Source organism: Vicugna pacos, chromosome 21 (assembly GCF_048564905.1).
Source record: "Vicugna pacos chromosome 21, VicPac4, whole genome shotgun sequence".
In the NCBI taxonomy this organism is placed as follows: Eukaryota; Metazoa; Chordata; class Mammalia; order Artiodactyla; family Camelidae; genus Vicugna; species Vicugna pacos.
In genome coordinates this window covers 21,077,921-21,102,623 of record NC_133007.1, presented here as the reverse complement: position 1 = coordinate 21,102,623, position 24,703 = coordinate 21,077,921, and the positions used below count along the sequence as shown (strand labels likewise).

Genomic DNA, 24,703 nt, shown 5'->3' with positions numbered 1-24,703 from the left:
CCACACCCCGGCGCGCTCCCTCAGACGGCTGTCCACGAGCCAGCAGCCACTCTGCCAAAGTGCTCCTCCTCACAGCCAACGCACCGGAGCGGGACCCTTCGGGAGAGCGGCCGGCAGGAGCGCAGAAGCCAGGCTCAGACACAGACACCGCTGGTCTTTGGCGCGGCGGCGGCGGCGGCGGCGGCGGCGGCGGCGGCGGCGGCGGCGGCGGCGGCGGCGGCGGCGGCGGCGGCGCTCCCAGGCGCCCATGTCCCACACTCGCTGTCTCCTCACAGCCCGAGCTCCCATCCCCTCTCCAGCCTGCTGCCCGCCAACGCCCGGCACGAGCGAGAAAGCCAGGCGCCAGAGGGACTTTGGGCCAGGGCCGGCGGTCGCTGAGAGGAGCGTCCGAGCTCAGCCGCACCTGCCACGCGTCGCCTGCCCTGACTGGAATCCGGGCGCAGGCCAGGCTGGGTCCGGTTCCTGGCTTCCTCCGGCGACACTGACAGTCTGGCGGCGACCCTGGACGGCAGATTCGGAAGCGCAGGTTGGGCCGAGTCCGCCTCCGTCCCTGCGTCCCTCCTTCCCTCCGACCGCGCCGCGCCGCGCCCTGGGGGTCCTCCCCGTTCCCCCGGAGCCTCTCCTTCAGGTCACTCACCGCCTCCTGCTCACGTGGAGCGGGTGTCCGTGGGCGAGCAGCGAGCCACCAGTGTCTGGCGGTTGGCGGCGAGCGCCGCTGGGGCGGCGTCGGGCGGCGGCGGCCATCGGTGCATGGGTGGTTCAGTGGTAGAATTCTCGCCTGCCACGCGGGAGGCCCGGGTTCGATTCCCGGCCCATGCAGCGACCCAGTCCCCTTTTGGTCTCGCAGCCCACAGCGGAGCTAGGCTTCCCCTCTCCCACGCTCAAGGCACCTGTCCTACCACAGCATGCTCCCACCCGCAGCCCACCGCCGCACCTTCCCTCTCCTGGCCTGCCCACGCCGGCGCCCCCTACCCTCCGTGGGACGAAAACTTTACCCCGAGAGCCAAGCCTCCGCGAACTGACACCTTGCGGGCTCAGCCACTCTCGCGCCCACCCACCTTCCTTGTCCCTTTTCTCTTTCTTACCCTGATCCCGCTGGGGTCACACGGCTCACTGGAAGGAACACCCTACACTGGCACCCGCTCGCCCCACCTCTTCACGTTTCACCGCGCTTCCCCGCTCTCTGCCTCACTCTCCCCACACTCTGAAAGTTACACAGTGTTTGCTCAACCAGGAACCGAAAAGCTGCCACCCCTGGGAGGGCCACATTGCACTCCCCAGGAGTGTCCCCAAAGCGTTATCCTGCATGAGGAATTCCAAAGAGGAATGCCACAATATCATGGCAGAGTGCACTCTATGTTCACTTTACGTCCCTCAGCCGAGACATTTGTCGAACACCCGCCCGCTCCCCCACCACTAAAACCACCATCACCACCAACACCCCAACAACAAGCACCACCCCCTCCCCTGAAGCCCTCCTCCCACCACTGGCACCCCACCTAGCGACACCAACCCCCAGCACCATCAAATCCTAATTTGTCAAGGGTTCTGCCCTTGCGTCAGTCCGTTTGGCCTCTTTTTTTTTTTTTGAATTTGCATTTTAATACAAGTCTAGTTGATTTACAGTATTGTGTTATTTTCAGGGGTACAGTAAACTGATTATCTTTTCAATACATGTGTATCTATACACATATATATCGTTCCTTTCCGTTACAGGTAATTACGAGACGTTGAATATACTTCTCGGTGCTGTACCGTAAATCCTGTTGTTCCTACCCGCTAACACCAGCTCCTAATTGATCCCTCCCCTACACTTTCCCCTTGGGTAACGGTAAGTTTGTTCTCTCTATCTGTGAATCTGTTTCTGTTCTGCACAGAGATTCACTTGTACTATTGTTTGGATTCCACATATATGTAGTTTTGTCCTTCTGTCTGACTTATTATACTAGGTTCAGTGCTGTCTAGGTCCATCCGTGTTGCTGCAAATGACAAGATCTCATGCTTTTTAATGGCTGAGTAATATTCCGTGAGATTGATTTTTAATACATTGAAAATATCTCTCTCTCACTCTATTTTTCTCTCTCTTATCTATTTGTGTATCTATCGATCTCTATCTATCCATCTATCTATCTAGCTAGCTAGCTACCTAGCTACCTACCTATCTATATCTCATATTTCCTTAAGCCAATCATCCACGGATTGACACCTGAGATTTTTTCCCCTGTCATGGCTATGGTCCACAGTGCTGCTATGAACACTGAGGTGTATGAATCTTTCCCAATTAGAGGTTTTGTGTTTTCCACATACATACTCAGGAGGGGGACGGCTGGATCACATGGTAACTCTCCATTGGTGCCTTCATTGTTGTTTTCGTTGTCGTTGAAGTGTAGTCGATTTCTAAGACCGTATTAGTTTCAAGTATACAGCAAAGTGATTCGGTTTAGTATGTATACTGTAGTTTCAGATTATTTTCCATTATAGGGTATTCCAGGACATTGAAGATCGTTCCCTGTGTTATTCAGCAAGTCCGTGTTGCTTCTCTATTTTATACGCAGTAGCGTGTTTCTGTTAACCCCATACTCCTAACTGATCCCTCCACTCTTCCCTTTCCCCATGCGTAACCGTCAGTTGGTTATCGATGTCTGCGGAGTGTGTTTCTGTTTTGTACATAGACAGATGTCTATTACGTTTTAGATTCCACCTGGAAGTGGATATCATATAATATTTATCTTGCTCCATATCTGACTTACTTCACATAGTGTGATAGACTCTAGGTCCATTCATGTGGCAGCGAATGACAATATTTCATCCTTCTTTGTGGCTGAGTAATATGCTATGGTAGGTTTATACAGCGCATCTTCTTAAGTCCACCGTCCGCTCATGGGCCCTTGGGTTCATTCTGGGTCTCGGCTATTGCAAATAGTGCTGCTAGGAAGGTCCTGGAGGAGGGGGGCGGTGCCTGCATCTTTTCGAAGTAGAGGTTTCATCTTTCCCACGTACGTACCCAGCAGTGGGGTTGCTGGATCATATGGTAGCTCTCCTTTGGTGCCTTCATTGTTGTTGTCGTTGTCGTTGAAGTGTAGTTGATTTCCGCTCCTGTATTAGGTCGGGTGTACAGCACAGTGGTTCGGTTTGTATGTATATTGTATTTTCAGATTAGTTTCCTTCATAGGGTATTCCAGGATATTGAAGATCGCTGCCTGTGTTATTCAGCAGGTCCGTGTTGCTTCTCTATTTTATACACAGTAGCGTGTATCTGTTAATCCCACACTCCTAACTGATCCCTCCACCCTTCCCTTTCCCCTCGCATAACCGTCAGTTGGTTTTCGATGTCCGTGGAGTGTGTTTCTGTTTTGTCCACAGATTCATGTCTATTATGTTTTAGATTCCACCCGGAAGTGATATTATATAACATTTATCTTTCTCAGTCTGACTTCCTTCACGTAGTTTGATGGACTCTAGATCCATCCATGTGGCCTCAAATGACAATATGTCATCCTTCTTTATGGCTGAGTAATATTCTACGGTATATTTATGCAACGCATCTTTTTAGGTCCATCGTCCACTCATGGGCCCTTGGGTTCATTCTGGGTCTCAGCTATTGCAAACAGTGCTGCTAGGAACGTGGACGAGGGGGGCGGTGCTTGTATCTTCTCGAAGAGGAGGTTGCATCCTTCCCACATGTATAGCCTGCAGTGGGGTTGCTGGATCATGTAGTAGCTCTCCTTTGTGGCCTCTTTACATCTCGACTCCATCCTCACCTGCCACTCTCCCCAACCCACATCCCCTCAGCTCCAAACCCCGCCACACACCCTGCCACACACACACAGAAACACACAGACACACACACACAGACACACACACACACACACACACACACACACACACACCTGAGACTTGACGGATTGAAAGTGTTTCCTGTTGAGAGATTATCTGTGTCTCTGGGGCTGTAGAATGCCCCACTCAATTTAGACCTCGCCTAGCCCCAGTCTCCTACTCTTGTTTCTGTCCTTCCCTTGCCTGTTTCCTACCCTGCTGCCCCAGCCCCAGCCCACTGGTTAGCCTGACCACCTCAAAGCACAGGCCACCTGTCTCGCCCTCTCACCCACCGCCCCGCTGGGGTCCTCTCCCACCATCGTCCTCGTACCACAGCCCACTCACCCGCCTCTGCCACCCCCCCCCCCCGCTTGCTATCTGCCCTACGTCGAAGACTCCAGGCTCGCTCCCCTCTACCCGCCACCAGCCCCTAGTACCCCAGCCCCTCTCTCACGCATCCTGTGCAGAAGACTCACTTCCACCACTCCTGGCCTCCCACGGGCTCCTCAGACCCACTCCTACTCCATGGCCACCCTCTTCCCTACATCGGTCCCACCCGCACACCGCACGCAATTGGGGGGCCAAGGGCAACCGCGGGCCCAAGCTTCGGCAGAGCCCCTGCCTGAGTGGCCAACTACTCTCCTAGCCAGTTCCCCGCAAGCCCCACACCTCTCCTTCGCACCTGCGCTCCACCCAGTGCCCTGGACTCGTCCTGCCACCTCCCAACCCGAGGCTCAAGGCTGGCCCTTCTCTATGGGGTCGTCTGGCTCCGTTCCCTAACCCTCGTGGGGTGGCCCCCAACCACGGCAACAAACACCTTCACCCCGTACTCTCACCCACCCACACTCACCCCGAACACACCCACAAGGGCGGTGACGAAAGCGCCTGCGGTGATGGAATGCACCCATATGCCGACAGGGGCTCCCTTCCACAGGGCAACCGGCTTGGTCTAAATCCAGCGACTCTACTGCCGCCGCCAAATGCTGCAGCTCATCGGCTGTCCACTCTGCCTCTGAAGGAAACAAGCTGTGAACCGCACACCAAACCCTTTGCTGACAGACGCGCCCAAGCCTGGCCTGTGATTTACCATGGCCAGAATCCATAGGAAAGGTGAAGACAGGCTGAAGAGAGGGATGGAGTCCATCCAATAATAGATCGTAACGTGGGAATGGGGAATATTAGAAGTCAGAGCTAGGTGAGGGGTGCGTGTGTGTGTGTGTGTGACTCTGGTGTGTGTGTGTGTGTGTGTGTGTGTTTGCTGGTAGTGGAGGGGGAGGTACCGTCGGTAACATTCTTGCCTCTCTGTGACAGGACTGAGAGTACCGGGAATGCAATCCGAATACCATGTTGGCTGGTAGTGCACCCTGCCACGCATCTGTCTCCACACCCTCCCACTTGCATAGCTAAGGTTTCCCGGACGGTATCCGGTTTCTGCCTGCTTTCTCACCTCCACTGCCCTTTCGTCCAACTACAAGCACGTGGCCAGATGCCTTTTCACACCTCCGCCTCCCGGCAGCCTGTCTGCTCCCCTGCGCGGTTCAAGACCACCGCGTCCTTGAAGCCCAACGACAGGCCCACGGGCTTCGAGGGCAGTCCAGGACCTGGCACGCAGCAGGTAAGCCATCGAGGCTGGTCGCTGGCTTGAAAGGAGACGTAAGGGACGGCCAGTCCCGGCAAGTGGCCCAACTTGGAGATGGAGGGCCCTCTCCCGCGCCTTCCGCTTTCCGTCGACGCGGCCACCAGTGATGCCGCCAACCACCACCACCGTCGCCGCCGGCACAACCTGCAGCGCCATCGCCGGCACCCTGTCCACCACGGTCACCAGCACCGTCACCAGCGGCACCACCAGCACCACCAGCACCACCAGCACAAGCAGCAGCACCACCGCCTGAGCTGGGAAGAGAGGGTGGCTTGTCAGCCGCGAGGATTGTGGTGGCAGAAGTAGTGCCGCTTGACAGTCCAAGCACGCTCGTGACCACGGCTGCGCCGGCCAGTCGTGTTTGGGGCTGGGGCAAGCGTCGGAGCAGGAGGAGTCGCCGAAGGCCTCGAGTGGGTGGGACGCCGAAGGCCTCGAGTGGGTGGGACGCCGAAGGCCTCGAGTGGGTGGGCGCGCGAGGCCAAAAGGTTTGGCGGGGCACGAGGGTGGAGGTTGCACGCCAGGGCCTGGGGCTGCAGGTGGAGGGTACCGGGTGGCTCTTGTCGGGGCGCGGAGGTCACGAGGAGGGGGAGAAGGAGCGGACGAGTTGGCTTGGCGCGTGGGCTAAAAGGGAGGTGGTGGTGGGGTGGGGGCGGAGTGTTTGTGGACGCGCTGGGGAGGTTGGTAGGCGGCGAGGAAGAAGAAATGCTTCCCTGACCGGGAATCGAACCCGGGCCGCGGCGGTGAGAGCGCCGAATCCTAACCACTAGACCACCAGGGAGCGTCGGGCTCCGCGTCTGGCCCGCCTCTGCTCGACCCAGCCACTGGGCGCTGCCTTGGCGCCAAGGCCCGGCCTTTCCACGTCCAGCCGCCCTCCGCCCCCGGCAAGCCACGTGCCCTAGCGTTCTTCCTGCTTGCTGGCACCCTCAAAACACTGCGCGCCTCCTCCTCGCACACGCGCGAGAAGCCGCAGGCCACCTAGCTCCCTCTTTTCTGCGCCCAGCTTCCAGTTCTCCCTCACGGGCCCAGGGAAGGAGGGCCGGCCGTGGAGCTCGGCAAAAGATGGGCCCGCTGCGTTGGCCGGGAATCGAACCCGGGTCAACTGCTTGGAAGGCAGCTATGCTCACCACTATACCACCAACGCCGCACAGCCCGGGCCGCCCCGACACGCCGGCCCCGGGCTCGCCGGAGCGCAGTCTCGCCGCCGCTGCCGCTGCCCCTGCGGCGGCCGGGCGCGGCCCTGCCCCGACGCCCCGTCCGCCAGCAGCTCTGCGCTGCCTCAGGCGCCACCGACGGTCTCCCCGGGCGCCTCAGCCGCGCCAGCCCTACGCAGCTGCCCTCGCCCACGGCCCGACCGCTTCTGGGGCTGGGGGGGGGGAGGTGGGGGGGTGCGCGCTGCCGCTGCCTTGCTGCTGCCGGGCCCTCGGCTGCACGCCGCGGCCCGCGGCCCTCCTCCCTCCCCGGGCACACGACCTCTGGTTCCCGGCTCGCCAAAGCCCTTCTCCAACGGGTGTTGGGCGAGGCCACTCCCCCGCACCGAAAGGAGACGGGACTCATCCGCCCCACACCCGCCCCGGCAGCCGTGAAGCTGTGCAGGTGTGCGTCGCGTCGCAAGGAGCCCACTGCGGCAGCCACTGTGGGCGGGCCGCAATGTCGTCGGGCGCTTGTGGGGTCGACAGGAGGCCCTCGCTCGGCCGTGGCGCCCGAGCGCCCGAGCGCCCGGCGAGGAGGACGGGCAAGGGGTTGCAGGGGTGGAGGGCTGGAGGCGGTTGAGGGTGGGCAGGCCCCGCTGGAGGGCGGAGGGACGAGAAGAAGGGCCCTTGGGGCCAGGCGGCTGGACAGAGAGCGGCGCCAGCCACCAAAAAGGGGCGTGTTGCCTCCCCGTCGGGGAATCGAACCCCGGTCTCCCGCGTGACAGGCGGGGATACTCACCACTATACTAACGAGGACGGCGGCGGCCTCCTGGGCGCCCGACCGCTCTCCGGCTGCCTGCAGACGCCTACCCACACCCCTCCCCCACCCCGTCCTCGGACCCCCGCCCACCACGGGCGCCCGCCACGTGCCCGACCCGACCCGACACCACACCAAACGCGTCATCCAAGGAGGCAGCCCGGGACCCCGCCAGGGACCCGGATCCGCGTGGCGCTGGAAACTCCCAGTGCGCGCCGCCTATAGCCCCCGACGCCAGGATCGCGCCGGGAGGAGGGGCCCGAGGGGGCCGGAGAGCGCAAGCAAGGCTGTGAGGAGGAGGTGGGCGCTCGCCGTGCCACGTCCCGGGAGAAGAGGCGGAGGGGTGGGCGCGGCCGGCGGCAGAAGCTGGCCGGACGCGGCCCGGCTGGGTCCCGGGCCAGGGGTGGGCGAGGGGGCGGCGGCGGCGAGCCGGGCGCGCCGGCTGGCCTCGCTCCCCCGTTGGCCCGGACGGCCGCCCGCTGGCGCAGAGCACCGCGTCGGGCCAAGGGCATCGGTGTCCGCGTCGGCGTCGGGTCCCAGCCAGCCGAGCGGCGACGCGCCCAGGCCCGCCGTCAGGATGGCCGAGCGGTCTAAGGCGCTGCGTTCAGGTCGCAGTCTCCCCTGGAGGCGTGGGTTCGAATCCCACTCCTGACAAGCCAGCCTTTTTTGGCCCGCCCAACAAATGCTGCACCCGGCCCGTCCCAGGCCTGGACAACACCCTACCGCCTCACACTCCGCTCCTGCCTCGCACTCTTGCCAGCTCCCCAGACTCCGGCCCCCTCGACGCGACACCCACACGACGCCTCTCCCACGCAGGACCTCCTCAGCCACAGCCGCTCTTCCTGCTCAGTCCTGTGCGCCGGCCTCACAGAAACAGCCCAGGGGGAACCCTCTGGAAACTGGCGTTCAGGACACACGCCCTCCTCGCCTTCGCAGTGCAGGCCTTCGCGGCACTTCTTTCACCACCCCCCCTTGGCGCCACAGCGCATGTTCACGCGAGAAGCCGCTGCCCCGGCCGGACCCAGCCACACCCCGGCGCGCTCCCTCAGACGGCTGTCCACGAGCCAGCAGCCACTCTGCCAAAGTGCTCCTCCTCACAGCCAACGCACCGGAGCGGGACCCTTCGGGAGAGCGGCCGGCAGGAGCGCAGAAGCCAGGCTCAGACACAGACACCGCTGGTCTTTGGCGCGGCGGCGGCGGCGGCGGCGGCGGCGGCGGCGGCGGCGGCGGCGGCGGCGGCGCTCCCAGGCGCCCATGTCCCACACTCGCTGTCTCCTCACAGCCCGAGCTCCCATCCCCTCTCCAGCCTGCTGCCCGCCAACGCCCGGCACGAGCGAGAAAGCCAGGCGCCAGAGGGACTTTGGGCCAGGGCCGGCGGTCGCTGAGAGGAGCGTCCGAGCTCAGCCGCACCTGCCACGCGTCGCCTGCCCTGACTGGAATCCGGGCGCAGGCCAGGCTGGGTCCGGTTCCTGGCTTCCTCCGGCGACACTGACAGTCTGGCGGCGGCCCTGGACGGCAGATTCGGAAGCGCAGGTTGGGCCGAGTCCGCCTCCGTCCCTGCGTCCCTCCTTCCCTCCGACCGCGCCGCGCCGCGCCCTGGGGGTCCTCCCCGTTCCCCCGGAGCCTCTCCTTCAGGTCACTCACCGCCTCCTGCTCACGTGGAGCGGGTGTCCGTGGGCGAGCAGCGAGCCACCAGTGTCTGGCGGTTGGCGGCGAGCGCCGCTGGGGCGGCGTCGGGCGGCGGCGGCCATCGGTGCATGGGTGGTTCAGTGGTAGAATTCTCGCCTGCCACGCGGGAGGCCCGGGTTCAATTCCCGGCCCATGCAGCGACCCAGTCCCCTTTTGGTCTCGCAGCCCACAGCGGAGCTAGGCTTCCCCTCTCCCACGCTCAAGGCACCTGTCCTACCACAGCATGCTCCCACCCGCAGCCCACCGCCGCACCTTCCCTCTCCTGGCCTGCCCACGCCGGCGCCCCCTACCCTCCGTGGGACGAAAACTTTACCCCGAGAGCCAAGCCTCCGCGAACTGACACCTTGCGGGCTCAGCCACTCTCGCGCCCACCCACCTTCCTTGTCCCTTTTCTCTTTCTTACCCTGATCCCGCTGGGGTCACACGGCTCACTGGAAGGAACACCCTACACTGGCACCCGCTCGCCCCACCTCTTCACGTTTCACCGCGCTTCCCCGCTCTCTGCCTCACTCTCCCCACACTCTGAAAGTTACACAGTGTTTGCTCAACCAGGAACCGAAAAGCTGCCACCCCTGGGAGGGCCACATTGCACTCCCCAGGAGTGTCCCCAAAGCGTTATCCTGCATGAGGAATTCCAAAGAGGAATGCCACAATATCATGGCAGAGTGCACTCTATGTTCACTTTACGTCCCTCAGCCGAGACATTTGTCGAACACCCGCCCGCTCCCCCACCACTAAAACCACCATCACCACCAACACCCCAACAACAAGCACCACCCCCTCCCCTGAAGCCCTCCTCCCACCACTGGCACCCCACCTAGCGACACCAACCCCCAGCACCATCAAATCCTAATTTGTCAAGGGTTCTGCCCTTGCGTCAGTCCGTTTGGCCTCTTTTTTTTTTTTTGAATTTGCATTTTAATACAAGTCTAGTTGATTTACAGTATTGTGTTATTTTCAGGGGTACAGTAAACTGATTATCTTTTCAATACATGTGTATCTATACACATATATATCGTTCCTTTCCGTTACAGGTAATTACGAGACGTTGAATATACTTCTCGGTGCTGTACCGTAAATCCTGTTGTTCCTACCCGCTAACACCAGCTCCTAATTGATCCCTCCCCTACACTTTCCCCTTGGGTAACGGTAAGTTTGTTCTCTCTATCTGTGAATCTGTTTCTGTTCTGCACAGAGATTCACTTGTACTATTGTTTGGATTCCACATATATGTAGTTTTGTCCTTCTGTCTGACTTATTATACTAGGTTCAGTGCTGTCTAGGTCCATCCGTGTTGCTGCAAATGACAAGATCTCATGCTTTTTAATGGCTGAGTAATATTCCGTGAGATTGATTTTTAATACATTGAAAATATCTCTCTCTCACTCTATTTTTCTCTCTCTTATCTATTTGTGTATCTATCGATCTCTATCTATCCATCTATCTATCTAGCTAGCTAGCTACCTAGCTACCTACCTATCTATATCTCATATTTCCTTAAGCCAATCATCCACGGATTGACACCTGAGATTTTTTCCCCTGTCATGGCTATGGTCCACAGTGCTGCTATGAACACTGAGGTGTATGAATCTTTCCCAATTAGAGGTTTTGTGTTTTCCGCATACATACTCAGGAGGGGGACGGCTGGATCACATGGTAACTCTCCATTGGTGCCTTCATTGTTGTTTTCGTTGTCGTTGAAGTGTAGTCGATTTCTAAGACCGTATTAGTTTCAAGTATACAGCAAAGTGATTCGGTTTAGTATGTATACTGTAGTTTCAGATTATTTTCCATTATAGGGTATTCCAGGACATTGAAGATCGTTCCCTGTGTTATTCAGCAAGTCCGTGTTGCTTCTCTATTTTATACGCAGTAGCGTGTTTCTGTTAACCCCATACTCCTAACTGATCCCTCCACTCTTCCCTTTCCCCATGCGTAACCGTCAGTTGGTTATCGATGTCTGCGGAGTGTGTTTCTGTTTTGTACATAGACAGATGTCTATTACGTTTTAGATTCCACCTGGAAGTGGATATCATATAATATTTATCTTGCTCCATATCTGACTTACTTCACATAGTGTGATAGACTCTAGGTCCATTCATGTGGCAGCGAATGACAATATTTCATCCTTCTTTGTGGCTGAGTAATATGCTATGGTAGGTTTATACAGCGCATCTTCTTAAGTCCACCGTCCGCTCATGGGCCCTTGGGTTCATTCTGGGTCTCGGCTATTGCAAATAGTGCTGCTAGGAAGGTCCTGGAGGAGGGGGGCGGTGCCTGCATCTTTTCGAAGTAGAGGTTTCATCTTTCCCACGTACGTACCCAGCAGTGGGGTTGCTGGATCATATGGTAGCTCTCCTTTGGTGCCTTCATTGTTGTTGTCGTTGTCGTTGAAGTGTAGTTGATTTCCGCTCCTGTATTAGGTCGGGTGTACAGCACAGTGGTTCGGTTTGTATGTATATTGTATTTTCAGATTAGTTTCCTTCATAGGGTATTCCAGGATATTGAAGATCGCTGCCTGTGTTATTCAGCAGGTCCGTGTTGCTTCTCTATTTTATACACAGTAGCGTGTATCTGTTAATCCCACACTCCTAACTGATCCCTCCACCCTTCCCTTTCCCCTCGCATAACCGTCAGTTGGTTTTCGATGTCCGTGGAGTGTGTTTCTGTTTTGTCCACAGATTCATGTCTATTATGTTTTAGATTCCACCCGGAAGTGATATTATATAACATTTATCTTTCTCAGTCTGACTTCCTTCACGTAGTTTGATGGACTCTAGATCCATCCATGTGGCCTCAAATGACAATATGTCATCCTTCTTTATGGCTGAGTAATATTCTACGGTATATTTATGCAACGCATCTTTTTAGGTCCATCGTCCACTCATGGGCCCTTGGGTTCATTCTGGGTCTCAGCTATTGCAAACAGTGCTGCTAGGAACGTGGACGAGGGGGGCGGTGCTTGTATCTTCTCGAAGAGGAGGTTGCATCCTTCCCACATGTATAGCCTGCAGTGGGGTTGCTGGATCATGTAGTAGCTCTCCTTTGTGGCCTCTTTACATCTCGACTCCATCCTCACCTGCCACTCTCCCCAACCCACATCCCCTCAGCTCCAAACCCCGCCACACACCCTGCCACACACACACAGAAACACACAGACACACACACACAGACACACACACACACACACACACACACACACACACACACCTGAGACTTGACGGATTGAAAGTGTTTCCTGTTGAGAGATTATCTGTGTCTCTGGGGCTGTAGAATGCCCCACTCAATTTAGACCTCGCCTAGCCCCAGTCTCCTACTCTTGTTTCTGTCCTTCCCTTGCCTGTTTCCTACCCTGCTGCCCCAGCCCCAGCCCACTGGTTAGCCTGACCACCTCAAAGCACAGGCCACCTGTCTCGCCCTCTCACCCACCGCCCCGCTGGGGTCCTCTCCCACCATCGTCCTCGTACCACAGCCCACTCACCCGCCTCTGCCACCCCCCCCCCCGCTTGCTATCTGCCCTACGTCGAAGACTCCAGGCTCGCTCCCCTCTACCCGCCACCAGCCCCTAGTACCCCAGCCCCTCTCTCACGCATCCTGTGCAGAAGACTCACTTCCACCACTCCTGGCCTCCCACGGGCTCCTCAGACCCACTCCTACTCCATGGCCACCCTCTTCCCTACATCGGTCCCACCCGCACACCGCACGCAATTGGGGGGCCAAGGGCAACCGCGGGCCCAAGCTTCGGCAGAGCCCCTGCCTGAGTGGCCAACTACTCTCCTAGCCAGTTCCCCGCAAGCCCCACACCTCTCCTTCGCACCTGCGCTCCACCCAGTGCCCTGGACTCGTCCTGCCACCTCCCAACCCGAGGCTCAAGGCTGGCCCTTCTCTATGGGGTCGTCTGGCTCCGTTCCCTAACCCTCGTGGGGTGGCCCCCAACCACGGCAACAAACACCTTCACCCCGTACTCTCACCCACCCACACTCACCCCGAACACACCCACAAGGGCGGTGACGAAAGCGCCTGCGGTGATGGAATGCACCCATATGCCGACAGGGGCTCCCTTCCACAGGGCAACCGGCTTGGTCTAAATCCAGCGACTCTACTGCCGCCGCCAAATGCTGCAGCTCATCGGCTGTCCACTCTGCCTCTGAAGGAAACAAGCTGTGAACCGCACACCAAACCCTTTGCTGACAGACGCGCCCAAGCCTGGCCTGTGATTTACCATGGCCAGAATCCATAGGAAAGGTGAAGACAGGCTGAAGAGAGGGATGGAGTCCATCCAATAATAGATCGTAACGTGGGAATGGGGAATATTAGAAGTCAGAGCTAGGTGAGGGGTGCGTGTGTGTGTGTGTGTGACTCTGGTGTGTGTGTGTGTGTGTGTGTGTGTGTGTGTGTGTGTGTTTGCTGGTAGTGGAGGGGGTGGTACCGTCGGTAACATTCTTGCCTCTCTGTGACAGGACTGAGAGTACCGGGAATGCAATCCGAATACCATGTTGGCTGGTAGTGCACCCTGCCACGCATCTGTCTCCACACCCTCCCACTTGCATAGCTAAGGTTTCCCGGACGGTATCCGGTTTCTGCCTGCTTTCTCACCTCCACTGCCCTTTCGTCCAACTACAAGCACGTGGCCAGATGCCTTTTCACACCTCCGCCTCCCGGCAGCCTGTCTGCTCCCCTGCGCGGTTCAAGACCACCGCGTCCTTGAAGCCCAACGACAGGCCCACGGGCTTCGAGGGCAGTCCAGGACCTGGCACGCAGCAGGTAAGCCATCGAGGCTGGTCGCTGGCTTGAAAGGAGACGTAAGGGACGGCCAGTCCCGGCAAGTGGCCCAACTTGGAGATGGAGGGCCCTCTCCCGCGCCTTCCGCTTTCCGTCGACGCGGCCACCAGTGATGCCGCCAACCACCACCACCGTCGCCGCCGGCACAACCTGCAGCGCCATCGCCGGCACCCTGTCCACCACGGTCACCAGCACCGTCACCAGCGGCACCACCAGCACCACCAGCACCACCAGCACAAGCAGCAGCACCACCGCCTGAGCTGGGAAGAGAGGGTGGCTTGTCAGCCGCGAGGATTGTGGTGGCAGAAGTAGTGCCGCTTGACAGTCCAAGCACGCTCGTGACCACGGCTGCGCCGGCCAGTCGTGTTTGGGGCTGGGGCAAGCGTCGGAGCAGGAGGAGTCGCCGAAGGCCTCGAGTGGGTGGGACGCCGAAGGCCTCGAGTGGGTGGGACGCCGAAGGCCTCGAGTGGGTGGGCGCGCGAGGCCAAAAGGTTTGGCGGGGCACGAGGGTGGAGGTTGCACGCCAGGGCCTGGGGCTGCAGGTGGAGGGTACCGGGTGGCTCTTGTCGGGGCGCGGAGGTCACGAGGAGGGGGAGAAGGAGCGGACGAGTTGGCTTGGCGCGTGGGCTAAAAGGGAGGTGGTGGTGGGGTGGGGGCGGAGTGTTTGTGGACGCGCTGGGGAGGTTGGTAGGCGGCGAGGAAGAAGAAATGCTTCCCTGACCGGGAATCGAACCCGGGCCGCGGCGGTGAGAGCGCCGAATCCTAACCACTAGACCACCAGGGAGCGTCGGGCTCCGCGTCTGGCCCGCCTCTGCTCGACCCAGCCACTGGGCGCTGCCTTGGCGACAAGGCCCGGCCTTTCCACGTCCAGCCGCCCTCCGCCCCCGGCAAGCCACGTGCCCTAGCGTTCTTCCTGCTTGCTGGCACCCTCAAAACACTGCGCGCCTCCTCCTCGCACACGCGCGAGAAGCCGCAGGCCACCTAGCTCCCTCTTTTCTGCGCCCAGCTTCCAGTTCTCCCTCACGGGCCCAGGGAAGGAGGGCCGGCCGTGGAGCTCGGCAAAAGATGGGCCCGCTGCGTTGGCCGGGAATCGAACCCGGGTCAACTGCTTGGAAGGCAGCTATGCTCACCACTATACCACCAACGCCGCACAGCCCGGGCCGCCCCGACACGCCGGCCCCGGGCTCGCCGGAGCGCAGTCTCGCCGCCGCTGCCGCTGCCCCTGCGGCGGCCGGGCGCGGCCCTGCCCCGACGCCCCGTCCGCCAGCAGCTCTGCGCTGCCTCAGGCGCCACCGACGGTCTCCCCGGGCGCCTCAGCCGCGCCAGCCCTACGCAGCTGCCCTCGCCCACGGCCCGACCGCTTCTGGGGCTGGGGGGGGGGTGAGGTGGGGGGGTGCGCGCTGCCGCTGCCTTGCTGCTGCCGGGCCCTCGGCTGCACGCCGCGGCCCGCGGCCCTCCTCCCTCCCCGGGCACACGACCTCTGGTTCCCGGCTCGCCAAAGCCCTTCTCCGACGGGTGTTGGGCGAGGCCACTCCCCCGCACCGAAAGGAGACGGGACTCATCCGCCCCACACCCGCCCCGGCAGCCGTGAAGCTGTGCAGGTGTGCGTCGCGTCGCAAGGAGCCCACTGCGGCAGCCACTGTGGGCGGGCCGCAATGTCGTCGGGCGCTTGTGGGGTCGACAGGAGGCCCTCGCTCGGCCGTGGCGCCCGAGCGCCCGAGCGCCCGGCGAGGAGGACGGGCAAGGGGTTGCAGGGGTGGAGGGCTGGAGGCGGTTGAGGGTGGGCAGGCCCCGCTGGAGGGCGGAGGGACGAGAAGAAGGGCCCTTGGGGCCAGGCGGCTGGACAGAGAGCGGCGCCAGCCACCAAAAAGGGGCGTGTTGCCTCCCCGTCGGGGAATCGAACCCCGGTCTCCCGCGTGACAGGCGGGGATACTCACCACTATACTAACGAGGACGGCGGCGGCCTCCTGGGCGCCCGACCGCTCTCCGGCTGCCTGCAGACGCCTACCCACACCCCTCCCCCACCCCGTCCTCGGACCCCCGCCCACCACGGGCGCCCGCCACGTGCCCGACCCGACCCGACACCACACCAAACGCGTCATCCAAGGAGGCAGCCCGGGACCCCGCCAGGGACCCGGATCCGCGTGGCGCTGGAAACTCCCAGTGCGCGCCGCCTATAGCCCCCGACGCCAGGATCGCGCCGGGAGGAGGGGCCCGAGGGGGCCGGAGAGCGCAAGCAAGGCTGTGAGGAGGAGGTGGGCGCTCGCCGTGCCACGTCCCGGGAGAAGAGGCGGAGGGGTGGGCGCGGCCGGCGGCAGAAGCTGGCCGGACGCGGCCCGGCTGGGTCCCGGGCCAGGGGTGGGCGAGGGGGCGGCGGCGGCGAGCCGGGCGCGCCGGCTGGCCTCGCTCCCCCGTTGGCCCGGACGGCCGCCCGCTGGCGCAGAGCACCGCGTCGGGCCAAGGGCATCGGTGTCCGCGTCGGCGTCGGGTCCCAGCCAGCCGAGCGGCGACGCGCCCAGGCCCGCCGTCAGGATGGCCGAGCGGTCTAAGGCGCTGCGTTCAGGTCGCAGTCTCCCCTGGAGGCGTGGGTTCGAATCCCACTCCTGACAAGCCAGCCTTTTTTGGCCCGCCCAACAAATGCTGCACCCGGCCCGTCCCAGGCCTGGACAACACCCTACCGCCTCACACTCCGCTCCTGCCTCGCACTCTTGCCAGCTCCCCAGACTCCGGCCCCCTCGACGCGACACCCACACGACGCCTCTCCCACGCAGGACCTCCTCAGCCACAGCCGCTCTTCCTGCTCAGTCCTGTGCGCCGGCCTCACAGAAACAGCCCAGGGGGAACCCTCTGGAAACTGGCGTTCAGGACACACGCCCTCCTCGCCTTCGCAGTGCAGGCCTTCGCGGCACTTCTTTCACCACCCCCCCTTGGCGCCACAGCGCATGTTCACGCGAGAAGCCGCTGCCCCGGCCGGACCCAGCCACACCCCGGCGCGCTCCCTCAGACGGCTGTCCACGAGCCAGCAGCCACTCTGCCAAAGTGCTCCTCCTCACAGCCAACGCACCGGAGCGGGACCCTTCGGGAGAGCGGCCGGCAGGAGCGCAGAAGCCAGGCTCAGACACAGACACCGCTGGTCTTTGGCGCGGCGGCGGCGGCGGCGGCGGCGGCGGCGGCGGCGGCGGCGGCGGCGGCGGCGGCGGCGGCGGCGGCGGCGGCGCTCCCAGGCGCCCATGTCCCACACTCGCTGTCTCCTCACAGCCCGAGCTCCCATCCCCTCTCCAGCCTGCTGCCCGCCAACGCCCGGCACGAGCGAGAAAGCCAGGCGCCAGAGGGACTTTGGGCCAGGGCCGGCGGTCGCTGAGAGGAGCGTCCGAGCTCAGCCGCACCTGCCACGCGTCGCCTGCCCTGACTGGAATCCGGGCGCAGGCCAGGCTGGGTCCGGTTCCTGGCTTCCTCCGGCGACACTGACAGTCTGGCGGCGGCCCTGGACGGCAGATTCGGAAGCGCAGGTTGGGCCGAGTCCGCCTCCGTCCCTGCGTCCCTCCTTCCCTCCGACCGCGCCGCGCCGCGCCCTGGGGGTCCTCCCCGTTCCCCCGGAGCCTCTCCTTCAGGTCACTCACCGCCTCCTGCTCACGTGGAGCGGGTGTCCGTGGGCGAGCAGCGAGCCACCAGTGTCTGGCGGTTGGCGGCGAGCGCCGCTGGGGCGGCGTCGGGCGGCGGCGGCCATCGGTGCATGGGTGGTTCAGTGGTAGAATTCTCGCCTGCCACGCGGGAGGCCCGGGTTCGATTCCCGGCCCATGCAGCGACCCAGTCCCCTTTTGGTCTCGCAGCCCACAGCGGAGCTAGGCTTCCCCTCTCCCACGCTCAAGGCACCTGTCCTACCACAGCATGCTCCCACCCGCAGCCCACCGCCGCACCTTCCCTCTCCTGGCCTGCCCACGCCGGCGCCCCCTACCCTCCGTGGGACGAAAACTTTACCCCGAGAGCCAAGCCTCCGCGAACTGACACCTTGCGGGCTCAGCCACTCTCGCGCCCACCCACCTTCCTTGTCCCTTTTCTCTTTCTTACCCTGATCCCGCTGGGGTCACACGGCTCACTGGAAGGAACACCCTACACTGGCACCCGCTCGCCCCACCTCTTCACGTTTCACCGCGCTTCCCCGCTCTCTGCCTCACTCTCCCCACACTCTGAAAGTTACACAGTGTTTGCTCAACCAGGAACCGAAAAGCTGCCACCCCTGGGAGGGCCACATTGCACTCCCCAGGAGTGTCCCCAAAGCGTTATCCTGCATGAGGAATTCCAAAGAGGAATGCCACAATATCATGGCAGAGTGCACTCTGTGTTCACTTTACGTCCCTCAGCCGAGACATTTGTCGAACACCCGCCCGCTCCCCCACCACTAAAACCACCATCACCACCAACACCCCAACAACAAGCACCACCCCCTCCCCTGAAGCCCTCCTCCCACCACTGGCACCCCACCTAGCGACACCAACCCCCAGCACCATCAAATCCTAATTTGTCAAGGGTTCTGCCCTTGCGTCAGTCCGTTTGGCCTCTTTTTTTTTTTTTTTGAATTTGCATTTTAATACAAGTCTAGTTGATTTACAGTATTGTGTTATTTTCAGGGGTACAGTAAACTGATTATCTTTTCAATACATGTGTATCTATACACATATATATCGTTCCTTTCCGTTACAGGTAATTACGAGACGTTGAATATACTTCTCGGTGCTGTACCGTAAATCCTGTTGTTCCTACCCGCTAACACCAGCTCCTAATTGATCCCTCCCCTACACTTTCCCCTTGGGTAACGGTAAGTTTGTTCTCTCTATCTGTGAATCTGTTTCTGTTCTGCACAGAGATTCACTTGTACTATTGTTTGGATTCCACATATATGTAGTTTTGTCCTTCTGTCTGACTTATTATACTAGGTTCAGTGCTGTCTAGGTCCATCCGTGTTGCTGCAAATGACAAGATCTCATGCTTTTTAGTGGCTGAGTAATATTCCGTGAGATTGATTTTTAATACATTGAAAATATCTCTCTCTCACTCTATTTTTCTCTCTCTTATCTATTTGTGTATCTATCGATCTCTATCTATCCATCTATCTATCTAGCTAGCTAGCTACCTAGCTACCTACCTATCTATATCTCATATTTCCTTAAGCCAATCATCCACGGATTGACACCTGAGATTTTTTCCCCTGTCATGGCTATGGTCCACAGTGCTGCTATGAACACTGAGGTGTATGAATCTTTCCCAATTAGAGGTTTTGTGTTTTCCGCATACATACTCAGGAGGGGGACGGCTGGATCACATGGTAACTCTCCATTGGTGCCTTCATTGTTGTTTTCGTTGTCGTTGAAGTGTAGTCGATTTCTAAGACCGTATTAGTTTCAAGTATACAGCAAAGTGATTCGGTTTAGTATGTATACTGTAGTTTCAGATTATTTTCCATTATAGGGTATTCCAGGACATTGAAGATCGTTCCCTGTGTTATTCAGCAAGTCCGTGTTGCTTCTCTATTTTATACGCAGTAGCGTGTTTCTGTTAACCCCATACTCCTAACTGATCCCTCCACTCTTCCCTTTCCCCATGCGTAACCGTCAGTTGGTTATCGATGTCTGCGGAGTGTGTTTCTGTTTTGTACATAGACAGATGTCTATTACGTTTTAGATTCCACCTGGAAGTGGATATCATATAATATTTATCTTGCTCCATATCTGACTTACTTCACATAGTGTGATAGACTCTAGGTCCATTCATGTGGCAGCGAATGACAATATTTCATCCTTCTTTGTGGCTGAGTAATATGCTATGGTAGGTTTATACAGCGCATCTTCTTAAGTCCACCGTCCGCTCATGGGCCCTTGGGTTCATTCTGGGTCTCGGCTATTGCAAATAGTGCTGCTAGGAAGGTCCTGGAGGAGGGGGGCGGTGCCTGCATCTTTTCGAAGTAGAGGTTTCATCTTTCCCACGTACGTACCCAGCAGTGGGGTTGCTGGATCATATGGTAGCTCTCCTTTGGTGCCTTCATTGTTGTTGTCGTTGTCGTTGAAGTGTAGTTGATTTCCGCTCCTGTATTAGGTCGGGTGTACAGCACAGTGGTTCGGTTTGTATGTATATTGTATTTTCAGATTAGTTTCCTTCATAGGGTATTCCAGGATATTGAAGATCGCTGCCTGTGTTATTCAGCAGGTCCGTGTTGCTTCTCTATTTTATACACAGTAGCGTGTATCTGTTAATCCCACACTCCTAACTGATCCCTCCACCCTTCCCTTTCCCCTCGCATAACCGTCAGTTGGTTTTCGATGTCCGTGGAGTGTGTTTCTGTTTTGTCCACAGATTCATGTCTATTATGTTTTAGATTCCACCCGGAAGTGATATTATATAACATTTATCTTTCTCAGTCTGACTTCCTTCACGTAGTTTGATGGACTCTAGATCCATCCATGTGGCCTCAAATGACAATATGTCATCCTTCTTTATGGCTGAGTAATATTCTACGGTATATTTATGCAACGCATCTTTTTAGGTCCATCGTCCACTCATGGGCCCTTGGGTTCATTCTGGGTCTCAGCTATTGCAAACAGTGCTGCTAGGAACGTGGACGAGGGGGGCGGTGCTTGTATCTTCTCGAAGAGGAGGTTGCATCCTTCCCACATGTATAGCCTGCAGTGGGGTTGCTGGATCATGTAGTAGCTCTCCTTTGTGGCCTCTTTACATCTCGACTCCATCCTCACCTGCCACTCTCCCCAACCCACATCCCCTCAGCTCCAAACCCCGCCACACACCCTGCCACACACACACAGAAACACACAGACACACACACACAGACACACACACACAGACACACACACACACACACACACACCTGAGACTTGACGGATTGAAAGTGTTTCCTGTTGAGAGATTATCTGTGTCTCTGGGGCTGTAGAATGCCCCACTCAATTTAGACCTCGCCTAGCCCCAGTCTCCTACTCTTGTTTCTGTCCTTCCCTTGCCTGTTTCCTACCCTGCTGCCCCAGCCCCAGCCCACTGGTTAGCCTGACCACCTCAAAGCACAGGCCACCTGTCTCGCCCTCTCACCCACCGCCCCGCTGGGGTCCTCTCCCACCATCGTCCTCGTACCACAGCCCACTCACCCGCCTCTGCCACCCCCCCCCCCGCTTGCTATCTGCCCTACGTCGAAGACTCCAGGCTCGCTCCCCTCTACCCGCCACCAGCCCCTAGTACCCCAGCCCCTCTCTCACGCATCCTGTGCAGAAGACTCACTTCCACCACTCCTGGCCTCCCACGGGCTCCTCAGACCCACTCCTACTCCATGGCCACCCTCTTCCCTACATCGGTCCCACCCGCACACCGCACGCAATTGGGGGGCCAAGGGCAACCGCGGGCCCAAGCTTCGGCAGAGCCCCTGCCTGAGTGGCCAACTACTCTCCTAGCCAGTTCCCCGCAAGCCCCACACCTCTCCTTCGCACCTGCGCTCCACCCAGTGCCCTGGACTCGTCCTGCCACCTCCCAACCCGAGGCTCAAGGCTGGCCCTTCTCTATGGGGTCGTCTGGCTCCGTTCCCTAACCCTCGTGGGGTGGCCCCCAACCACGGCAACAAACACCTTCACCCCGTACTCTCACCCACCCACACTCACCCCGAACACACCCACAAGGGCGGTGACGAAAGCGCCTGCGGTGATGGAATGCACCCATATGCCGACAGGGGCTCCCTTCCACAGGGCAACCGGCTTGGTCTAAATCCAGCGACTCTACTGCCGCCGCCAAATGCTGCAGCTCATCGGCTGTCCACTCTGCCTCTGAAGGAAACAAGCTGTGAACCGCACACCAAACCCTTTGCTGACAGACGCGCCCAAGCCTGGCCTGTGATTTACCATGGCCAGAATCCATAGGAAAGGTGAAGACAGGCTGAAGAGAGGGATGGAGTCCATCCAATAATAGATCGTAACGTGGGAATGGGGAATATTAGAAGTCAGAGCTAGGTGAGGGGTGCGTGTGTGTGTGTGTGTGACTCTGGTGTGTGTGTGTGTGTGTGTGTGTGTTTGCTGGTAGTGGAGGGGGTGGTACCGTCGGTAACATTCTTGCCTCTCTGTGACAGGACTGAGAGTACCGGGAATGCAATCCGAATACCATGTTGGCTGGTAGTGCACCCTGCCACGCATCTGTCTCCACACCCTCCCACTTGCATAGCTAAGGTTTCCCGGACGGTATCCGGTTTCTGCCTGCTTTCTCACCTCCACTGCCCTTTCGTCCAACTACAAGCACGTGGCCAGATGCCTTTTCACACCTCCGCCTCCCGGCAGCCTGTCTGCTCCCCTGCGCGGTTCAAGACCACCGCGTCCTTGAAGCCCAACGACAGGCCCACGGGCTTCGAGGGCAGTCCAGGACCTGGCACGCAGCAGGTAAGCCATCGAGGCTGGTCGCTGGCTTGAAAGGAGACGTAAGGGACGGCCAGTCCCGGCAAGTGGCCCAACTTGGAGATGGAGGGCCCTCTCCCGCGCCTTCCGCTTTCCGTCGACGCGGCCACCAGTGATGCCGCCAACCACCACCACCGTCGCCGCCGGCACAACCTGCAGCGCCATCGCCGGCACCCTGTCCACCACGGTCACCAGCACCGTCACCAGCGGCACCACCAGCACCACCAGCACCACCAGCACAAGCAGCAGCACCACCGCCTGAGCTGGGAAGAGAGGGTGGCTTGTCAGCCGCGAGGATTGTGGTGGCAGAAGTAGTGCCGCTTGACAGTCCAAGCACGCTCGTGACCACGGCTGCGCCGGCCAGTCGTGTTTGGGGCTGGGGCAAGCGTCGGAGCAGGAGGAGTCGCCGAAGGCCTCGAGTGGGTGGGACGCCGAAGGCCTCGAGTGGGTGGGACGCCGAAGGCCTCGAGTGGGTGGGCGCGCGAGGCCAAAAGGTTTGGCGGGGCACGAGGGTGGAGGTTGCACGCCAGGGCCTGGGGCTGCAGGTGGAGGGTACCGGGTGGCTCTTGTCGGGGCGCGGAGGTCACGAGGAGGGGGAGAAGGAGCGGACGAGTTGGCTTGGCGCGTGGGCTAAAAGGGAGGTGGTGGTGGGGTGGGGGCGGAGTGTTTGTGGACGCGCTGGGGAGGTTGGTAGGCGGCGAGGAAGAAGAAATGCTTCCCTGACCGGGAATCGAACCCGGGCCGCGGCGGTGAGAGCGCCGAATCCTAACCACTAGACCACCAGGGAGCGTCGGGCTCCGCGTCTGGCCCGCCTCTGCTCGACCCAGCCACTGGGCGCTGCCTTGGCGCCAAGGCCCGGCCTTTCCACGTCCAGCCGCCCTCCGCCCCCGGCAAGCCACGTGCCCTAGCGTTCTTCCTGCTTGCTGGCACCCTCAAAACACTGCGCGCCTCCTCCTCGCACACGCGCGAGAAGCCGCAGGCCACCTAGCTCCCTCTTTTCTGCGCCCAGCTTCCAGTTCTCCCTCACGGGCCCAGGGAAGGAGGGCCGGCCGTGGAGCTCGGCAAAAGATGGGCCCGCTGCGTTGGCCGGGAATCGAACCCGGGTCAACTGCTTGGAAGGCAGCTATGCTCACCACTATACCACCAACGCCGCACAGCCCGGGCCGCCCCGACACGCCGGCCCCGGGCTCGCCGGAGCGCAGTCTCGCCGCCGCTGCCGCTGCCCCTGCGGCGGCCGGGCGCGGCCCTGCCCCGACGCCCCGTCCGCCAGCAGCTCTGCGCTGCCTCAGGCGCCACCGACGGTCTCCCCGGGCGCCTCAGCCGCGCCAGCCCTACGCAGCTGCCCTCGCCCACGGCCCGACCGCTTCTGGGGCTGGGGGGGGGGTGAGGTGGGGGGGTGCGCGCTGCCGCTGCCTTGCTGCTGCCGGGCCCTCGGCTGCACGCCGCGGCCCGCGGCCCTCCTCCCTCCCCGGGCACACGACCTCTGGTTCCCGGCTCGCCAAAGCCCTTCTCCGACGGGTGTTGGGCGAGGCCACTCCCCCGCACCGAAAGGAGACGGGACTCATCCGCCCCACACCCGCCCCGGCAGCCGTGAAGCTGTGCAGGTGTGCGTCGCGTCGCAAGGAGCCCACTGCGGCAGCCACTGTGGGCGGGCCGCAATGTCGTCGGGCGCTTGTGGGGTCGACAGGAGGCCCTCGCTCGGCCGTGGCGCCCGAGCGCCCGAGCGCCCGGCGAGGAGGACGGGCAAGGGGTTGCAGGGGTGGAGGGCTGGAGGCGGTTGAGGGTGGGCAGGCCCCGCTGGAGGGCGGAGGGACGAGAAGAAGGGCCCTTGGGGCCAGGCGGCTGGACAGAGAGCGGCGCCAGCCACCAAAAAGGGGCGTGTTGCCTCCCCGTCGGGGAATCGAACCCCGGTCTCCCGCGTGACAGGCGGGGATACTCACCACTATACTAACGAGGACGGCGGCGGCCTCCTGGGCGCCCGACCGCTCTCCGGCTGCCTGCAGACGCCTACCCACACCCCTCCCCCACCCCGTCCTCGGACCCCCGCCCACCACGGGCGCCCGCCACGTGCCCGACCCGACCCGACACCACACCAAACGCGTCATCCAAGGAGGCAGCCCGGGACCCCGCCAGGGACCCGGATCCGCGTGGCGCTGGAAACTCCCAGTGCGCGCCGCCTATAGCCCCCGACGCCAGGATCGCGCCGGGAGGAGGGGCCCGAGGGGGCCGGAGAGCGCAAGCAAGGCTGTGAGGAGGAGGTGGGCGCTCGCCGTGCCACGTCCCGGGAGAAGAGGCGGAGGGGTGGGCGCGGCCGGCGGCAGAAGCTGGCCGGACGCGGCCCGGCTGGGTCCCGGGCCAGGGGTGGGCGAGGGGGCGGCGGCGGCGAGCCGGGCGCGCC

The 24,703-nt window shown here is 60.7% G+C and overlaps 14 non-coding genes across 14 annotated transcripts; 5 read left to right on the top strand and 9 right to left on the bottom strand.

The window, feature by feature from the left end:
* The first annotated feature begins 748 nt into the window (after nucleotides 1-748).
* TRNAG-GCC (transfer RNA glycine (anticodon GCC)) lies at nucleotides 749-819 on the top strand. The gene has a single exon. It is a non-coding gene; the product is annotated as a tRNA-Gly (tRNA).
* Nucleotides 820-6,161: 5,342 nt separating this feature from the next.
* On the bottom strand, nucleotides 6,162-6,233 carry TRNAE-CUC (transfer RNA glutamic acid (anticodon CUC)). Its single transcript has one exon. It is a non-coding gene; the product is annotated as a tRNA-Glu (tRNA).
* Nucleotides 6,234-6,524: 291 nt separating this feature from the next.
* TRNAG-UCC (transfer RNA glycine (anticodon UCC)) lies at nucleotides 6,525-6,596 on the bottom strand. Its single transcript has one exon. It is a non-coding gene; the product is annotated as a tRNA-Gly (tRNA).
* A 733-nt stretch (nucleotides 6,597-7,329) lies between these two features.
* Nucleotides 7,330-7,401, bottom strand: TRNAD-GUC (transfer RNA aspartic acid (anticodon GUC)). The gene has a single exon. It is a non-coding gene; the product is annotated as a tRNA-Asp (tRNA).
* A 572-nt stretch (nucleotides 7,402-7,973) lies between these two features.
* TRNAL-CAG (transfer RNA leucine (anticodon CAG)) lies at nucleotides 7,974-8,056 on the top strand. The gene has a single exon. It is a non-coding gene; the product is annotated as a tRNA-Leu (tRNA).
* A 1,101-nt stretch (nucleotides 8,057-9,157) lies between these two features.
* On the top strand, nucleotides 9,158-9,228 carry TRNAG-GCC (transfer RNA glycine (anticodon GCC)). The gene has a single exon. It is a non-coding gene; the product is annotated as a tRNA-Gly (tRNA).
* Nucleotides 9,229-14,585: 5,357 nt separating this feature from the next.
* TRNAE-CUC (transfer RNA glutamic acid (anticodon CUC)) lies at nucleotides 14,586-14,657 on the bottom strand. Its single transcript has one exon. It is a non-coding gene; the product is annotated as a tRNA-Glu (tRNA).
* A 291-nt stretch (nucleotides 14,658-14,948) lies between these two features.
* On the bottom strand, nucleotides 14,949-15,020 carry TRNAG-UCC (transfer RNA glycine (anticodon UCC)). Its single transcript has one exon. It is a non-coding gene; the product is annotated as a tRNA-Gly (tRNA).
* Nucleotides 15,021-15,755: 735 nt separating this feature from the next.
* On the bottom strand, nucleotides 15,756-15,827 carry TRNAD-GUC (transfer RNA aspartic acid (anticodon GUC)). Its single transcript has one exon. It is a non-coding gene; the product is annotated as a tRNA-Asp (tRNA).
* A 572-nt stretch (nucleotides 15,828-16,399) lies between these two features.
* TRNAL-CAG (transfer RNA leucine (anticodon CAG)) lies at nucleotides 16,400-16,482 on the top strand. The gene has a single exon. It is a non-coding gene; the product is annotated as a tRNA-Leu (tRNA).
* Nucleotides 16,483-17,604: 1,122 nt separating this feature from the next.
* Nucleotides 17,605-17,675, top strand: TRNAG-GCC (transfer RNA glycine (anticodon GCC)). The gene has a single exon. It is a non-coding gene; the product is annotated as a tRNA-Gly (tRNA).
* Nucleotides 17,676-23,020: 5,345 nt separating this feature from the next.
* TRNAE-CUC (transfer RNA glutamic acid (anticodon CUC)) lies at nucleotides 23,021-23,092 on the bottom strand. Its single transcript has one exon. It is a non-coding gene; the product is annotated as a tRNA-Glu (tRNA).
* Nucleotides 23,093-23,383: 291 nt separating this feature from the next.
* TRNAG-UCC (transfer RNA glycine (anticodon UCC)) lies at nucleotides 23,384-23,455 on the bottom strand. The gene has a single exon. It is a non-coding gene; the product is annotated as a tRNA-Gly (tRNA).
* A 735-nt stretch (nucleotides 23,456-24,190) lies between these two features.
* TRNAD-GUC (transfer RNA aspartic acid (anticodon GUC)) lies at nucleotides 24,191-24,262 on the bottom strand. Its single transcript has one exon. It is a non-coding gene; the product is annotated as a tRNA-Asp (tRNA).
* Nucleotides 24,263-24,703: the final 441 nt, after the last annotated feature.